Consider the following 15588-nt stretch of genomic DNA (forward strand, 5'->3'; position numbering starts at 1 on the left):
ATATGAATTTAGAATGATTTCACAACAGTACTTGAAGTGGTGATTTATTTTATTATACTAACGGATCTCACAAAGTTTTGTTGAGTTTTGTGTGATTGAAGTTTTCAAGTTTTGGGTGAGAGCACGATGGATGAAGGAATAAGGAGAGGCAAGAGCCTAAGCTTGGGGATGACCGAGGCACCCCAAGGTAATATTCAAGGAAGACTCAAGCGCCTAAGCTTGGGGATGCCCCGGAAGGCATCCCCTCTTTCGTCTACAATCTATCGGTAATTTTACTCGGAGCTATATTTTTATTCGTCACATGATATGTGGAAATTCTTGGAGCGTCTTTTGTGTTTATTTTTCCTTTTTATTTTATGCACCATGCTGGTATGAGATAGTCCTTGGTTGGCTTTATAGAATGCTTCTTGTGCTTCACTTATATCTTTTGAAGTTTGGATTGCCTGTTTCCCTACACATAGAAAAGCGCCATTTGTAGAATGCTCTTTTGCTTCACTTATATTTGTTAGAGCGGGGCATATATTTTGTAGAAAGAATTAAACTCTCATGCTTCACTTATACCTATTTAGAGAGTTAACAGGAGTTGGTCATTCACATGGTTAGTCATAAAATCCTACATAAAACTTGTAGATGACTGAATATGATATGTTTGATTCCTTGCAACAGTTTTGCGACATGAATATGTGATATTAGAGTCATGCTAGTGAGTAACTGTGTATTTTTAGAAATACTTGTGTTAAGGTTTGTGATTTCTGTAGCATGCACGGATGGTGAACCGTTATGTGATGAAGTCGGAGCATGATTTATTTATTGATTGTCATCCTCTGTGTGGAGGTCGGGATCGCGCGATGGTTAACTCCTACCAACCTTTCCCCTAGGAGCATGCATGTAGTACCTTGTTTCGATGACTAATAGACTTTTGCAATAGGTATGTGAGTTCTTTAGGACTAATGTTGAGTCCATGGATTATATGCACTCTCACCCTTCCACCATTGCTAGCCTCTCTAGTACCGCGCAACTTTCGCCGGTGCATTACACCCATCATATAGCCTTCCTCAAAACAGCCACCATACCTACCTATTATGACATTCTCATAGCCATTCCGAGATATATTGCCATGCAACTACCACCGTTCCGTCTCATGACATGTGCCACCACTTGCATATTGCCATTGCATGATCGTAAGATAGCTAGCATGATGTTTCCATGGCTTGTCCGTTTTTTTGATGTCATTGCTATGCTAGATCATTGTCACGGTACACTACCGAAGGCATTTCATATAGAGTCATCATTTCTCTAAGTATTGTAAGTGCGATGATCATTATTAATAGAGCATTGTCCCATGTGAGGAAATAAAAGAGGCCAGCAAAGCCCATTTACAAAAAAGAGGCCAAAGGTGCCCACCAAAAAAAAGAGGCCAAAGAGCCCACAAAAAACTGAGAGAAAACAGAGAAGGGACAATTGCTACTATCCTCTTTCCACACTTGTGCTTCAAATAGCACTATGATGTTCATGACAGAGAGTCTCCTATGTTGTCACTTCCATATACTAGTGGGAAATTTTCATTATATAACTTCTCTTGTATATTCCAATGATGGGCTTCCTCAAAATTGCCCTAGGTCTTCGTGAGCAAGCAAGTTGGCTGCACACCCACCAGTTTCTTTTGTGAGCTTTCATACACTTATAAGCTCTAGTGCATCCGTTGTGTGGCAATCCCTACTCACTCACATTGATATCTATTGATGGGCATCTCCATAGCCCGTTGATGCGCCTAGTTGATGTGAGACTATCTCCTCCTTTTTTGTCTTCTCCACAACCACCATATTCTATTCCACCTATAGTGTTATCTCCATGGCTCACGCTCATGTATTGCGTAAAAGTTGAAAAAGTTTGAGAACACTAGAGTATGAAACAATTGATTGGCTAAAACCGGGGTTGTGCATGATTTAAATGTGTTGTGTGGGGAAGATGGAGCATAGCCACACTATATGATTTTGTAGGGATAACTTTCTTTGGCCATGATATTTTGAGAAGACATGATTGCTTTGTTAGTATGCTTGAAATATTATTGTCTTTATGTCAAATGATAGATTATTGCTTCAAATCACTCATGTTTTAGTATTCATGCCATGATTAGATTATATGATCAAGATTATGCTAGGTAGCATTCCACATCAAAAATTATCTTTTTTATCATTTACCTACTCGAGGACGAGCAGGAATTAAGCTTGGGGATGCTGATACGTCTCCGTCGTATCTATAATTTGTGATTGTTTCATGCCAATATTCTACAACTTTCATATACTTTTGGCAACTTTTTATACTATTTTTGGGACTAACATATTGATCCAGTGCCCAGTGCCAGTTCCTGTTTTTTGCATGTTTTTTGTTTCGCAGAATATCCATATCAAACGAAGTCCAAACGTAACAAAAAGTTACGGGGATTTTTTTGGAATATTTATGATTTTTGGGAAGAAGAATCAACGCGAGGCGATGCACGGAGTGCCCACAAGCCTTGTCACCACGGCCAGGTGGTGGGCCCGCGGCAGACAGGCTTGTGACCACTCCTTAAGGCGGTTGGAGCCCAATCGGAGTTACGGATCTCCGTTAATTTAAGAAACGGTGAAACACAGAATCTGGGAGCGCAGAAACAGAAGGACACCGAGGGAGAGAACCAATCTCGGAGGGGCTCTCGCCCCTCCGCCGCCATGGAGACCATGGACCAGAGGGGAAACCCTTCTCCCATCTAGGGGGGAGGTCAAGGAATAAGAAGAAGGAGGGGGGCTCTCTCCCCCTCTTTCCCGGCGGCGCTGGAACACCGCCCGGGACATCATCGTGTGACGGCGATCTACACCAACACCTCCGTCATCTTCACCAACATCTCCATCATCTTCCCCCATATATATTCAGCGGTTCACTCTCCCGCAACCCGCGGTACCCTCTACTTGAGCATGGTGCTTTATGCTACATATTATTATGCCATGATGTGTTGCTATCCTATGATGTCTGAGTAGCTTATCGTTGTCCTATCGGTGATTGATGAATTGCTATGATTGGTTTAATTTGCTTGTGGTTATGTTGCTTCCCTTTGGTGCCCATCATATGATCGCGCGCGTGGATCACACCGTAGGGTTAGTTGTATGTTGATAGGACTATGTATTGGCAGGCTAGAGTGAAACAAGCTTCAAACCTAGCATATAAATGGATGCATATGGGATTGAAGGGGGACCAATATATCTTATTATTATGGTTGGGTTTTACCTTAATGAACATTAGTAGTTGCGAACGCTTGCTAATAGTTCCAATTATAAGTGCATAGAATTCCAAGTAAGGGAGGACATGCTAGCAGAGGCCTCTCCTACATGATACTTGTTATCGATCGAGTACGTAGTCAATTGCTTAGGCACAATTCCAAAACTCCTACCACCACTTTTCCACACTCGTTAGACACTCGTAGGTGCTTCTTTATCTAACCAGCCCCTAGTTTTATTTACGTGTTCTTTACTTTCTTGCAAGCCTATCCTATCACTCCTACAAAGTACTTCTAGTTTCATACTTGTTCTAGGTAAAGCGAACGTAAAGTGTGCGTAGAGTTGTATCGGTGGTCGATAGAACTTGAGGGAATATTTGTCATGCCTTTAGCTCCTCGTTGGGTTCGACACTCTTACTTAACGAGAAAGGCTACAATTGATCCCTTATACTTGTGGATTATCAGTCAACCTCATGTGTTTGATTTTCCAAACCTCTACTCCTTTACATGTGCAAATTCTTTACTTTTCCGCTGCCATATATGTTGACTAGCATGTGTAGGGTGCTCTAGACTTGATAGAACTGCAGAATTTCTGCCCTCCTAGAATTTGAGTTAGGCTAGAAAGTTTATCTTGACAAGTAGTCTATTCACCCCCTCCCCTCTAGACACATCTTCTATCGATCCCTCTTTCAATAAATCTATTAATATAGGCATTTTATTCATAGTTCTTATAGCAATATTTAAGTATGGTAAAATTTTCAGACTTGTGAAGAACAACATCATACATTTCAATCAAATAAGCAATTTCATAAGCACCCTTAAAAGAAACAATTCGTCTATTTGTCTCACATCATAGTAATCATATATACCCTTAGCATAAGAATCCAAGGTTTAATTATCATTAAATTCACATTGAAAGAGAAGGTGTGAAGTGTCCATCTTAGAGCAACAAGTATAATCACACCTCAAGCATAAATTCAAAGCATACCAACGCAACATTTTAATTTGATCACATAAGTGTTTCCATTTTTGAATCAAGCGATAATCCCTAAAATATTCACTTTGATCCAACATGTATCCCATCATCAAGTTAAATGGGGACTTCTCAGTATTATCGAAGTAGTATTTAATTTTTTCCACATAACCATCATCGAGGGTTTTAGGAGGTTCCCCATCTCCATGACTAGAAAGTACGACTAATTTTTTTGGTGTTTCGTGTTCCATATCCATAACTAAAGATGTAAAACAACTAATAACAGAAAATAAAATTACTTAGTGATAAAGCAAGCAAGCACACACGAGAATATCAACCACTATGATACTGCTTCCCGACAACGGCGCCACAAAAAGGTCTTGATAACCCACTAGTGTAGGGGATCGTTTGTAGCCTTTTTCAATAAGTAGGAGTGTCGAACCCAAAGAGGAGCTAAAGGTAGAATTAATATTCTCTCAAGTTCTATCAACCACCAATAAAACTCTATGCACACTAACGCTTACTTTACCAAGGACAAGTGTGAAACTACTTTGTGGGAAAGAAACTAGAAGTACTTAGTAGGTGTAATAGATATTTTTGCAAGAAAATCAAGAGCAAGTAAATAAAAGTTAGGGGCTGTTTAATAGAAAGATTTTTTGTGTAACACAAGATAAATATTGTCCATAGGAAATTGAATATAACATGATTGATACTTATCATATGCAATGAGGGAGAGGCATGCGCTAATACACTTTCCATACTTGGATCATATGCACTTATGATTGGACCTCTATCAAGCATCCGCAACTACTAGAAATCATTAAGGTAAACCAAACCATAGCATTAAACAACAATTCCTCTTTACTCCCTTACACACACAACTCCCTTACTCGGGTGTAAGTTTTTGTCACTCTCGCCACCCACTATAAGCGAACCATGAACATGTTGCAAACCCTCCAGTATGTATCCTTCATGTGTGCCCCTCATGGAAGGCATCTTAGGACAACACCATATCAACACACAACTCATATCAATAACATCATATCAAAATTAACCCATAGGACAAAAGAAATCTACTCAAACATCATAGGATAGCCACACATCATTGGATAATAATATATAGAATTAAGAACGATGTTCAAGTAGAGATTACAACAGGGAAGAGAGGTTTTACACCGGCTCATACATGAGGAGAGAGTTGGTGGTGACGATGATGAAGTAGTCCGTGTAGATCATCGTCATGATGGTTGCCTCAGCGGCGCTTCGACGCCACCGGGAGAGAGGGGGAGAGAGCACCCCCTCCTTTTTGTTCCTTGGCCTCCTCCCTAGGTGGCAGGAGGGTTTCTCCTCTGGTCCATGGCTGTCATGGCTCTCGGAGGACAGAAGCCCCTCCGAGATCGTGCCTCTCTCAGTTTCTCTCCTATTTTCACGACCAGTTTTCTGTCCCTTCACCGTTTCTTAAATATCCGAAGATCCGTAACTCCGATCGGGCTGAAATTTTGAGGGGGTTTTATCGTAAAATTAGCTTTCTTGCAGCCAAAGAAGAGATACAAATGACTTAAGGGCTAGCCACAAGCTATTAGGCAATGACCCCACCCCCCGGTCGTGCCCTATTAGCTTGTGGGGCCCTCGGGCACAGTCTTGCATTGATTGCGACTCTCAAATTCACATAATTTTTATCACGTTTGGAGTCCATTTGATATGTATTTTCTGCGAAACAAAAAACACACAAAAACAGGAAATGGCACTGGACACTGGGTCAATAGGTTAGTGTTGAAAAATAATATAAATTGTAGAATAATTACTCAAAAGGTATCCTAGAATGATAATATAATAGCATGGAACAATCAAAAATTATAGATACATTGGAGATGTATCAATAAACATATGGTGGGTAAACAAATTACTGTTAGGGAATTGATACAAAAGCGCAAAGTTATGGAATATTTATTTACGGCAATGATCATGAGTATATAGGCATCACGTCCATAAGAAAATAGGTCGACTCCTGCATGCACCTATTACTATTACTCCACCATCGACCGATATCGAGCATGCATCATGAGTATTAAGTAAAACAGAGTGATGCTTGGAGAACAATGACATGATGTAGACACAAGAACTCAATTAATATGAATTAACCACATCATTTTATCCTTAGTGGAAACAATACAAAGACGTGTCTTGTCCCCTTCTGTCACTGGGATATAGAGCACCGCAAAATTGAACCCACTACAATGCGCACCTCCACTAAGGAAAGATTAATCTAGTTGGCCAAACCAAATCAATAGATCGGAGAGATTTACAAAGCCATAATAATCATGCAAATAAGAATCAAATATAGAATTCATAGAAGACTCAAATATTTTGTCATGAATAATATGAACATCGGATAGATCAAAGCAAAGATGTGATGATCATTGTAATGAAGATCAAGAGAGAGAGATAGAGAGATCTAGGTACTAACTACGAACCCATGGGTTTGTGGTGGACTACTCAAACATCACCATGGAATTAGTAAGGTTGATGTAGAGGTCCTCCATGATCGATCCCCCCTCCGACCAGGCACCAAAACAGGGCTCCATACGGGCACATGGCGGAACAGAGACTTGCGGTGGTGGAAAAAGTGTTTCAAGAGCCTCTTTAGGGTTTTGGGGATATTTAGGAATTTATAGGCCAGAGAAGGGCGTCGGGAGGCGCTAGGAGGGTACAACACACATCAGGGGCGCACCCTATTGTGTGTTGTGTCTCTTGTGCAGTTTCGGGTCTCCTCCTGAAGCTTCCAGGTCTTCGTTTGGTCCGTAAAAAATCATCAAAAAGTTTCGTGGCAACTGGGCTTCGTTTGGTACTGTAAACTTTAAAAGCGAAAAACACGCAAAAAACAACAACTCGCATTGGACAGTGGGTTAATAGGTTAGTGCTCAAAAATAATATGAGCTAGTAAATAAATGCCGAAAAAGTATCCGAGAACGATAATATTATAGCATGGAACAATCAAAAATTATAGATATGTTGGAAAAGTATCAGCAACCCAAACCTTAATTTATGCTCGTCCTCAAGTAGGTAAACGATAAAAATAGAATTTTTTATGTGACATCCTACCCAAAATGTAATCTATTACAGGTTTGGTCACTCAGAAACAATGAATTCATAAACATCATTGTAATAATATTTATAAGCATAAATAACATAACCATCAAGTTTCAAAATATATGATCCTTCAAGAATGTTCATCCCCTATTCATTTTATCATATTAGCATGACATGGCTCTCTCTTTTCCACATAAATAAAAATGTTAAACACCACAATGTCAAGTCAGGCAATTGGATCCTGCTTTTTAATGCGCTTCATCCTTTTATTACTTGTGCAATATATGAGCGTGAACCATGGATATAGCATAAAGGCGGAATAGAGTATGGTGGTAGGTTTCAAAGGGGTGAAAGTGGAGAAGAAAGTCTCGCATCAACTAGGCGTATGAACGGGCTATGGAGATGCCCATCAATAGATATCAATGCGAGGAGTAGGGATTTTCATGCAACGGATGCACTAGAGTTATAAGTGTATGAAATCTCAATTGAAGCTAAGTGGGTGTGCATCCAATTTGCTTTGTCATGAGGACCTCGAGCATTTGAGGAAGGCTATCATCGGAATATACAAGCCAAGTTCTATAATGAAAATTCCCACTAGCATATGGAAGTGATAAAACATGAGACTCCCTATATGAAGAACATGATGCCACTTTGAGTCACAAGTATGGGAAAAAGGTAGTAGGAGTGTCCATTCTCTCTGTTCTCCCATTTTTTCTTCTTATTTTTTTTTCTTCTTTTTGTTGTTTTCTCCTTTTTTCCCTTTTTTCCTTTTCTTTTTTTCTTTATTTTTTCTTTTATTTTTTGTCTGGAGTCTCATACCTACTAGTGGGGGACATTGTCTCCATCATCCTTTCCTCACTCACACGTTGCCCTAATAATGAGGATCATCACACTTTTATTTACTTACACCTCAATATGAAAAACTAAAGCATGACTCTATATGAATGCCTCTGGCAGTGTACCAGGATGTGAAATATTCAAGAGTAACATGTATCAAAATTGATGAACGGTGGCTTTGCCACAAATACTATCTCAGGTTATACAATCATGCAAAGCAATATGCCAATGAAAGTACTAGTCATATGATGTCACGGTGGAAGTTGCATGGCAATATATCTCGGAATGGCTATGAAAATGCCATGATAGGTAGGTATGGTGGTTGAGGAAGATATAATGAGGCTTCCGTGCAATAGAGTGTATCATGTCATAGGATTTGGATGCACCGGCGAAGGTTGCATCGATCGTCGAGGTGAGAATGGGCAATGCATGGTACCAAAGAGGCTAGCAAATATGTGGAGGTGAGAGTGCGTATATCCACGGATTCACATTAGTCATAAATAACTCTCATACTTATTGCTAAATTTTATTAGCTTTCTCGAAGAAAATTACTACTCGCATGCCCCTAGGGAGGAGGTTGGTAGGAGCTAACCATTGGATGCCCCGACCTAAACAACACAAGGATTTCAATGAGGAATAAGAATGCTCACACATCATCACCATGCCATGAAAATATTTAGATGGATAGCAAGTTATCACCCTCTAATTAATGATATTATTATTAACCAATTATCATGCACACATTCCCTTTCACATTACTACATTAGTATCATTAACCCAAAGTTTTTATTTTATGTGATACATGTGGTTTTGACTATGCACACATTGAATACCTATTATTTTTAGACAATTATTATAACCCATGAAAATTACCAACACTATTTATTAAATCACAAACAAATATAAGTGAAGAACGAGAGTGCAATTATTTCTTTAAAATCTATACGCCGTCGCGCTCTAAAAGATATAAGTGAAGTACTAGAGAAAATGTTAAGCTCAAAAGATATAAGTGAAGCACAAAGAATATTCTAATAAATCATGGTGATATTGTGTCTCTCTCAAGTGGGTGTGTCTAGAAAACAATGATTGTGGGAAACTAAAGCAAAAAAATCAAACTAAAGCAAACGATGCTCCAAGTAAAACTCGTATCATGTGATGAATAAAAATATACCCCCAAGTGTCATACCGATGGATTGAGATGAATGAGGGGATGCCTTTCGGGGCATCCCCAAGCATAGACGCTTGAGTATTCCTACACTATTACCTTGGGGTACCTTGGGCATCCCCATGCTTAGTCTCTTGACACTCCTTATTCCTTCATCCATCGTGATAGCACCCAAAACATGAAAACTTCAGCACACAAAACTCAACAGAAACTTCTTGAGATCAGTCACTATAACAACATATACAATACTTTAGATATTGTTCTAAATTGGCTCATACTTTATTATTGAATAATTTAGTGTATTCTAACTTCTCCATGACTTATACCACCTTATACAATCCATCGCATCATCAAAACAAGCAAACAAGCAAACTAAAAACATAATCTGTCTAAAACATAACAGTCTGTAATGACATAATTAAGTAACATACTTACATAACTCCAAACATTCTGAAAAATTTGGAAGACGTGAGAAATTGTATATCAATATTTTGTAGAAAAATTCAGGTCAAAAAGGCATTCCACTAAAATGAGAGAAATTCTGCACTCGACGCTAAAGTTTCCCTTTTTGCGTCATATCAATTCTACTTATCATCCAAGCATCCCAAAGGCTTTACTTGGCACAAAAACTAATTAAAACATGAAAACACAATCATTACATAGACAATAATCATGTTATCATGCACAAACAGAAAGTAAAAACAAAAAAATTAAGATAACTATTATGTTGCGTCCCAACTAGCGCTATTGTTTTATGCCCCTAGCTAGGCATAATGCATATGATTCAAGTGTTGTCATCTTTGACACACAAATATAATTGTGTGTCTGGGGGTGGAGGTTTTTCGAAGATAATAGTATATACATCAACAAGTAATATTTTACCATTCTCAATACTACTTTCCTTAAAACCCTCCATATTTTCTCTAACTAGCCAAGAATATTGTTTATTGATAGCATGGAAAACTTGTTGGATGATATGGATAGGAGGAACCTCTTTAACAGTGTTTTCATCAAAAGTATGGTTATCCTGAAACACATATCTCATCATATAGTCCTTATCATATAAAATTTCAGCTATCGACGGATTTTCATGACTCATATTTGAATGATCAAAGCTATCTCGAGCTTCCCCCACTATATAGTCAAATTCATGCATAAGTATGAGAGTGGATATTTTCTTAGCCCTAGGGTCTTTTATGACTGGCAACTCATAAAAAACCTTTGCAAAGTGGGTTGAATGTTCATAAATCTTCTTTCAAGTTTAAGGACAAGATAAAAAATAGTATCGACGTAACTTTGAGTTCTTTTAAGGATTGGAATATCCTTGCAAGCCAAAGTACCCGTACAGTTAAATAATTCTTCGATAATGCTTTTCCCTATAATATTCCCCTTCATCATAATAAAAACTTTTACGTTTTGCTCCGGGAGAGTTTCCTCTTTGATAAAGTGAGACATCATGGCAATTTCAAGTGAGCAACTAAGAAACAAAACAGGAAAACTAGCAAACTAGCAAAGGTAAATGTTTTTTTATTTTTGTTTTATATGAAGCAAGCAAAATATAACAACAAACAAAATATGGACAAGCGAATTATAATTTGTGCCTTATCCCCCGAATGAATCTTATATCAAATACTCCCTCTAGAGACCTGAAAACTATCTTGACTGGAGGCAAGATAAACATGCTAATGGTTTTTACCATTTACATCGTCTAGTTTTACTTACAACTGAGTACTGCAATATCTTCATCAATGCATATTTCACCTGCATGCGTTGGTGAACAAGACTAAATCTCAATGCAGGAAGATAAATCAAACTCTACTTAATGGGTCATGGATAGTGGATACGCTAGTCACATGACTGGTCATCAAAGCCTATTGGTGGTGTCAACTTTTCAACCTCCAACTGAAGACCACATCGTCTTTGCCGACAAAAGTAGCCGCAAGGTACCAGGACTAGGTAGAGTTGGTATCTCAAGAGAACAGTACATGGACAATGTGATGTTTGTCGAATCCCTTGGTTACAACTTAATGTGTGTCTCAATTCTTTGTGATCTTGACATGCTTGTCACATTTGACAAATTCCGATGCGTTGTACTAACGGCCTCTAACAAAACCGAAGCATTTGAAGGTTTTCGAAGAGGTTATCTATACATGGTAGACTTCTGTGCAGGAACACATGTTGTCGCGTGTCTTCTAGCAAAAGCTTCAGAATGTTGGTTATGGCATCAAAGGCTAGGACATGCTGGTATGAGGAACTTGCATGCCCTTGCTAAGAAGAATTTAATCATTAGCGTCGAGGGTGTCCAGTTCAATAAAGATAGTCTATGTGGTGCATGTGAAGTCGGGAAGATGACAAGGGCCAAATACCCCTCGAAGACAATGATGAAGACTTCCAGTTGTCGGCGTTCTGGGAATGGGGGTGCCCAAACCTACCTGCCTGTGGCCCAGGGCAGGCTCACCTCACTGAAACAAACCGACGGGCCCGACACCGTTTAGAGTAAGGCCCTCGTTAGGTTCCAAGCCTCGCGAGGAGAAGCAGCGTCAAGACCCGCGGGGGACCTCCTTAGGACCCCTCCGGGGCGGTGGATATTCCGAGGCAAGGTCGGGCCTCAGGAGTCAAGGGTGATGCCAGGAAAGGACATGCGAGTAGAAGATGGCAGGACGAGGCAGTTTCCGATCTTTGGTGCAAACGAGGCGGGGGCATACAGGGGTTCCAAAGGGATCTTCCAAAGGTTTCCCTTCTGGTGCGACTAAGCTGCCGCCGCCCGCCAGTAGGGCAAACTTCATCCTCGGCCCCATCCCTGCAGCGCGGGCAGTCACTTTACACGCGAAGACCACCTTTGGGCAGGGGGGCATGTTCCCCTTTTCCCCTTCAAAATTGGCCGCTGTGGGATCCCTTCCTGTCGAGCAATGAGGGAAGAGGACCCGAGCTTACACTATAAATAGAGAGGGTATGATACTTGAGAGAGGGGAGTTCATTCCGACCCAAGGGAAACACACCAAGCCACTTGGCCTTCTCGGGCTCGAGAGCATTGTACTAGTTTATCCACCAACCTTCGCGAGGGGCAATCCACCAAAAGAAGGCGTAGGGTTTTACGCTTCGCAGCGGCCCAGCCTGGGTAAACTGATGTGTTATGTGCTGCCCTCACCATCGAGTGAGCCCTTCGTTGTTTCCATCGAGTAGCGGGCTAGGTGAAGCTGGGCCGGGAGAGATCGTCGTACACACCCCTGTGTTCAAATCCTTAGGGTTTTGCGGAGCCCGAATTCCAACATTTTGGCGCGCCGGGTAGGGGCGTGTCGAGGTTTCCTCGAAGCTCTGTCTTCACCAAGGTTCGCCGCTCCGATGAATGACGATTGTCGGGTTCACGTGGAGCGCCGTGCCACACGTGTTGCCCAGACAGCACCCGTCGGTGTTTCCAGCGCGCGCTGGTCGCCGTCACCCGTGGTGAACACTGCCACACGCCCCGATGTTCAAGAGCAACAAGGTTCCTCCCAGCCACTGACCGAGCAGGTCGATGGCCGCACCGCCACTCCGTCGCTCGCCCGGCCTTCAGGGCCAGTATCAGCGCCCGGCCAGAGATGCCCCACGGCCGGCGCGCGCTTGCCATGGCCATTGAGCTGCTCCGCTACCGGCCTGCTCCTGACCGCCACGATGACTAGCTCCAGCGCATCGAGGAGCTCATCATCCCCACCGATGACTTCGCGGCGCTCTACTGCTCGCTCCGACCCCAGTCGTCCCTGGCAAACGACGAGGAGCAAGACGCGCCACCCCCACCCCCGGGGCGCCTCACGGACCCCGAGCCCAGGCAGGAAGCGCATCCCCGCAATCGGCCTCGCGAACCCAGGGCGGGACCCGGAGATGAAGCAAGCTGCCAGGTGGTCCCCCGGCCCCGCGCCGATGTATGCGCGCCCCTGGCGCTAGAAATCCCGTGTCGTGAGCGTGCCTTGCCTGAAGCAGACCTCGTAGAGCAACAAGACCCGGCGGCTCCCGCGCGCACCATACCCATTGGACTGGTGGGGTGCCTCGCCATCGCCCTCGAGCTCTACCCCACTGCGTGGCCCTCCAAGTTCAAGCCCGACCTACCCCCGCACTGCGATGGCACCCAAGACCATGCTGAGTTCCTGGAACTTTACACGCTGAGCATCAGCGCGGCGGGAGGAGGCGATGAAATCATGGCGTGTTGGTTCCCCATGGTGCGCAAGGGCGGCGCACTCTCTTGGCTCCTCAACCTCCCGAAGGCGTCCATCACCTCCTGGGACGGCCTGCGCGAGCGCTTCATCGCCAATTTCTAGGGCACCCGCGACGGTGCTCCCACCGTGAACGACCTACGGTGCGTCAAGCAGCAGGAGGGAGAGACCCTACACAAGTTCATACAACGCTTCACGGTCATGCGCCTCAAGATCCCCAAGGCGTCGGACGAAGTCGTCATCTCGGCTTTCTCCGACGGAGTCACCAACCTCAGGATGAAGGAGGAGCTCGCCATGAACGATGAAATGAGCACCGCACTGGAGATGTTCAACTTAGCAAGCAAATGCGCCAAGGCTGAAGAAGGGCGCCTGTCACTCCTTGGGCCCCAGGCAGCGGACCGAGAAGAGAAGAAGGCCAAAGCCAAGGAGGTGAACAACAAGGCCCCGGTGGTGCTCGCTGCCAAACCCGAGGCGAAGCATGTTCGAGGGGGAGCACCCGTCCGGAGGAGGGTCGACGTGCATCATCCATGGCACCAACGGCCATGATACATCCGAATGTCAAGAACTCCGCCTGGTCCATGTTGAACACTTCAGCAGGCGCCCCGGGCGGTTTGACAAAAGCCCTATGCGCGGAGGAGGCCATAGTGGGGGGGCGTTAACATGACCGTGAGCCACGCCAGGGGTGGCGTGAACAGCCTCAGGAGGACCCTGGCGTGGCCAGCCTCAGGAGGACCGATGGTGTGATAACCCTCAGGAGGGCCAACGACGCGGTCAACCTCGTCAGGCTCGCCCTCGAGAGGCTAGGTTGCCCCTGTTTCCTCCGCCACCCAGGAGGAGGGATGAAGACACGCAAGACGATGGGGCTGGGGGCTTCGTAGAGGCCAGGGCGGTGGCCTCCATCCTGGGCGGTGCCCAGACCCTAGCCTCCAACTGCGCCTTCAAGTAGTTTGCCCGGGAGGTGAATGCCGCCCTCCCAAGGCCTGACGCAATGCACCCCCTCAAGTGGTCCTAGACCACCATCTCCTTCGACCCACGCGATCATCTCAGATGCTCTTTCATGGCTGGTAAACTCCCAATGATGTGCACCCCGACCATCAGCAATGTCCTCATCACCAAGACCCTCATTGATAGTGGAGCAGGGCTCAACGTCCTCTTGGCCGAGACTTTTGAGAAACTCCAGTTGTCGTATGAACAGCTCAAGCCTACCAAGCCCTTCTCAGGAGTAACATAGGGGTCCAGCGTGCCAATTGGGTAGGTGCATGTGCCCATCACCTTCGACGAGCGCAAGAACTACCACATTGAGATCATCGTCTTCGACGTCGCGCACATTCACCTGCCATACAACGCAATCCTCAGATACCCGGCACTCGCCAGGTTCGTGGCAGTGATCCACCATGGTTACAATGTCCTCAAGATAACAGGGAGCGGCAGCATCATCACCATCCCCTGCGACAAGAAGTATGTCGTCTGCACACTAGAGCGTGCCTACCGCGTGTCGGTGACAGAGCGCTTGAACGACGCAGAAGACGAGCTGCCTCATGAGGACCCATGCAAGAAGAAGAAGGACCTCCTGTTGAGGCATAATTTATGCCTAAGTAATTTTGGTGATTGATGACAATACCGTACAGGACTAATCGTGTGTGTCAAGGTTTCAGGCAACACTCGTCAACGGCACAAGACGACACGACTCCTCTCTTCTGGAACGGAAGCACGGCGCCCTCCTAGATTCTCTTTATTTGAGTCATAGGAAAGCCGTACTATTAAGAGGGGATCCGTAGTGGAAAGGTTTGGGTGGAATCTATCTTTGCACACGCACACCTCTCTTTCTCCCTTTCCTTTATCTTTGGAGCGGCCCTCGCCGTTTTGATCTTAGCTTCTCTGCAAAATGATCCCCAGCGGTAGTACCGCTGGTCCCAGAGGTAGTACGGCTGGACTGCCAGCGGTAGTACCGCTGGCCGGCGGTAGTACCGCCCCTGGTCAGCGGTAGTACCGCTGGCCAGCGGTAGTACCGCCCCGGGTCAGCGGTAGTACCGCTCCAGGTGCCCTGTTCCACCTACCTAGCGGTAGTTCATGGACGGACCCTTTT

Source organism: Hordeum vulgare, chromosome 7H (genome assembly GCF_904849725.1).
Source record: "Hordeum vulgare subsp. vulgare chromosome 7H, MorexV3_pseudomolecules_assembly, whole genome shotgun sequence".
Taxonomy (NCBI): Eukaryota; Viridiplantae; Streptophyta; class Magnoliopsida; order Poales; family Poaceae; genus Hordeum; species Hordeum vulgare.